Source organism: Crocodylus porosus, unplaced genomic scaffold (assembly GCF_001723895.1).
Source record: "Crocodylus porosus isolate Cpor-Errol unplaced genomic scaffold, CroPor_comp1, whole genome shotgun sequence".
NCBI lineage: Eukaryota > Metazoa > Chordata > Crocodylia > Crocodylidae > Crocodylus > Crocodylus porosus.
The window spans coordinates 22715678-22720155 of record NW_017728950.1 but is presented as its reverse complement, the minus strand read 5'-3'; positions in this window follow the sequence as shown (position 1 = coordinate 22720155).

Here is a 4478-nt window from a genome sequence, read left to right as displayed (position 1 = left end):
GCCTAGTTTAAAGCCCGCCGAAGGAGGTTCACCAACCTGGAAGAGAACACACGCTTACCTTTAGGGGAAAGGTGGAGCCCATCCCATCCCAGCATGTCTCTCATCACGATATGCCGGTCATGGCTGAGGAAGCCAAAGCCCGCCTCGAAGCACGTGAAAGACACTGAGTGCTCTGGGGACAGAATAAACGTGCCCTGCCTACTGTAATCAATAGTTGCTTCTGGTGAGAATGAAGGAACATTGGAGTTAGTGGTTATAATTTCTGATGGGATTCAGACTAGGTGCAGATGCTCAGTTGGGAGAAACTGTTTCTTTCAGAGCACTACAGCAGCAAAGAAAATACACAGAAAGGGTAGAATGGACCCAGTCTGTGGTGAAGGAGTGCACTGTGCACTTGTGGGAGCACTCAGCAGAAATAAATCAGCCAACAGTCACCAGCTAGTCTTTTCTAGCATCAGAGCCAGTCATTAGAAAGCAAAACAAAAGCCAGAACCTCTATGCTGAGGTTCACCTACTCATCTGTCTCAGGAAGAGCATGCGGCCTTCCCATCTTTCATTGTTTGCAGCATTTCCAACCTATGGTCAGGCCCCAAGGGGTCAAGCACTGCACAGATACAATACAGAATAGTCCCTGATGAAAATTGCCCCCATTTTACAAGCAGGAAACAAACACAAAAGAAGTTAGGATCCTGGGGAAACCTAGGGAAATGGCTGCAGTCCTGAACTAGTGGCCTCAAATGGTGACAATCTTGCTCAACTCTACATTGTTCTGGGAATCCAGCCAGGACTTCAATTTTGAGAACCACGGATCTACGTCTACTGACAATATCAAAATAATTTAGCAAACTGAACCTGTGGTATGTCTTCCTAGAAGGGTTTGTAGTTAATACAGATGTTAAGGTCCCATTCAGTCCTAATACCGAGACAGCATAGACCCACATTCAAGTGGCTCTTCCTTTCTGTGGAGAGGCTTTGAAATTACTGAGCCATCTGTCTGCTGCCATCTGTTGTTGCCTTGGAAATGAATATGTCAAGTCACTTGGAAACAGGTTTTAAACAATCCACTGTTCTGAAAGACAAGTCACAATGGTGGTCGGTGATGTCACATGAACTTTGCAGTGAATCTGCTTCTTGGAAATGCCCAGCTGGCTTTTATTTATTCCATATGGAATTTGTTCACCTTTCCCAGCAGGACCACTGCAGCTCCTGTGCATTTCATTTGTCCCTGTGGACTACTAACAGACATGCTGACCACTAGCATTTCACATTCAGCCTGTAAACGCATATGATTTACTCCTGTCTTGCATACACTCAATCCAGACATTCCTTAGCACTAAACAGAAGCTTTACTAGTACAAACTAATGCCTAGGTTCTGGCAATGCAGTCAGGGCAGGGATTAGAGCAAGAGTTTGATGAGTTCAAGGTAGCCTGAACAATAGAGGGGTTAGCTATCCGAGAAGAAGCCTGCACTTTATTATCCCATTCAGCTTCACATCCAGCCCAGATGGAAATGCAAGGATCACCATGTATAGGTCTTCACCCAGGAGGATGAGAAGAAGCCTTCTAATGATCAGGAGTGGAAAGAATGATTTTAGTTGCTGGCATTCCATAGGTTGTCAAATTTGCCAAGATCATGAAGGCTGAGTACTGGAGCCACCAGTTATTTCCTAAAGTGCCAGTATGAAAGAGCTCAAAGAACCCATCAGAAGGTGAGCCTGTTGCCCTGCAGATGTAACGTTTGATGCATGAGAGAGCAAGGAGAATAGAAGGGTCCTGGAAGAAAGAAATATGAAGGACAAGACCCAAGGATTCATAGGACAAAATAGTGCACCACTCTAGCTTTACACAGAAACCACAGAAAATCAGAGCTGGAAGGGACCTCAGGAGGTCACCTAGTTCAACCCACTAAATAAAGCAGGACCATCCCCAACTATATCATCCTGTAGCTGGTTCTCAATCAATTTTTATTGTGCCTGGGGTGCCCTTGCCCCCCAGGACACAGCATCAATAATAAACAAACAAATGTACAATCAACAACATCGCAGCTATGGTCTCTCCTCAGACCTGGAGAGAGGACACCATGGCTCAGTGTTGCCTTCTCCACACCACCCTCTCCCCTTGCTCCCTGGGAGCTTTTAACATCCTCTGGGCCAGGCATGCATTGCTGTCAGCTGCCCCTCCTCCAAACCTTCAGGACAGGCAGGCTATCACTTTTAACTTCCTGCAGCTGTGCTCCTGCCCCTGAGCCATGCCACCTAATTATACATTCCAGACAAGGCTTTATTTAGCTAGATCTTAAAAATCTCTAAGGATAGAGATTCCACAACTTCTTTGGTTGACCTGTTTCAGTGTTTTACTACCCTCCTATTGAGAAAGTTTTTCCTATCTAACCTTAACTTCCCTTGTTGCAACTTGCTCCTTGTTCTGTCATTTGCCATCACTGAGAACAGACTAGGTCCATCATCTTTGTAACCACTCTTCAGATAGTTGAAGGTTGTTGTTAAATCCTTCTTCAGTCTTCTCTTCTCCAGACTAAATAAGCCCAGTTTCCTCAGCCTTTCCTTATAATCATGTTCCTCAGATCTCTAACCATTTTTGTTGTTCTCTGCTGGATTGTCTCCAATTTCTCCACATCCCTTCTGTAGGCTCAAACTAGATGTACTACTCCAGATATGGCCTCAACTGTGCTGAATAGAGGGGAAGAATCACTTCCCTCAATTTGCTGGCAACATTCCTACTAACGCAGCCCAGGATGCTTTTAGGCATCTTTGCAGCAAGGGCACACTGTTGGTTCACATTCAGCTTATTGCTGTAATCCCCAGGTCCTTTTCTGCAGAGCTGCTGCCTAGACAGTTAGTCCCCACTGTACTGGTGCATGGGATTGTTCCATCATTAGTGCAGGACTTTGCACTGGTCCTTATTGAACCTCATGACATTACTTTTGGTCCAATCTTCCAATTTGTCAAGGTCTCTCTGAATCCTAGCCCTACCCTCCATCATATCTAGTACTCCCTACAGCTTGCTGTCATCTGCAAAGGAGCGTGAAAGGACACACACAACTCCATGCACAACAGAGCTAAGCTTCCACACTCCTGAACTGAGGCAAAGGTGGAAACTCAGTGCTCCAACAAGAAACTCTTCAGGTCATTACAGTAGATGGCTGGAAGATTGGAAATCATGCTGCTCTGCCTGGAGGAAGGCAGACACATGCAAGAAAGCAGCCATGAACCTTAATGATATAAAGAGAGCAGAGTGCACCCATAGAACATGGGAATGGAGCTCCTCTGTAGAACCTGCTTTGTCCTCACCTTTTGGTAAGAAAAAATAACAACTCACCAGGTCCCCCATCCACCAACCACTTTTTTCTTTGGGCCCAGAAATACAGAGAACTTACAGCACAATAAAAGCAGATAGGGTTTCGCTCAGCCTCAGTCACTCTACAGTAACTGCCCACGTGCATGCTCTTACCCTGCGCTAAGTAGAAGCTAAAGCAGGGTAGCTTAATCTTTTTTCCATCAAGGGCTAAGTTACTGTATCTATGTTCCATTTACTATGCAATATTCATATACACAGGCAGTTATCTTGGAGCAATTGTCAAATGACAAAAGCCCTACTACCCCTTTTAAGCCACTAGTTTGGTCTATGCTCTCCGTGACAATTCTGTATTGTACCTGTTTTCTGCCTAGAGGCATTTTCACATGTGCTGTAGGATGCAGTGCCAGGTGCTTTAATTAGTGAGCTGTGCTAATTAAAAGTGCTCACATGTCATGTGTATCAGCACCCCCCTCATGTCCCTGCAGTGAAAAAGATAGCAGTAGGGAACTTTGAACTAAAGCTCATTGAACCAGGCACGGCTGGTGAACTCGGACTGGTCAGGTGGGTGGAGCAGCACACGGGAGCAGGGTGGTGGTGGTTTGCTGTTGGGAGCAGAGAAAGCCAGCCAGAAGTGTGTGTGTGTGGTGGGGAGGGGGTGTGCAGCTTCCCTGCTCCTGGCCGGAGTGCCCAGCTGGCTGCAAACCTCCCGCCGCGCTCCCATGTGACACTCCACCCACCCCACCAGTCTGAGTTCACCAGCCGCACCTGCATTGAACATGTTTTATTTCAGAATGCCCTGCTCCCATTTTTTCAGTGTGGGGATGCATGGGGACACTGATACACATAACACAGAAGGCTGCCAGAGTGCATCAATTTCTGTACTCCAGCAGACTTGATTAACTGAGTCTGCTCCAACAGGCTGGATTTCCAGCGCATCAGAGAAGGCTCCCTGCATGTCTATAGGAGCCCTACATGACACAGGATGAGACTGCACTGCAGTCAGGATGGGACTGCATCTCACAGACACACTCAATCTAGTTTTAACTGGGCATGTCTACAGGAGATGTTTCATAGTTTCATAGTTAGTAGGGTCGGAAGGGACCTGAGCAGATCATCAAGTCCAACCCCCTGCCACGGCAGGAAAGAGTACTGGGGTCAAAAG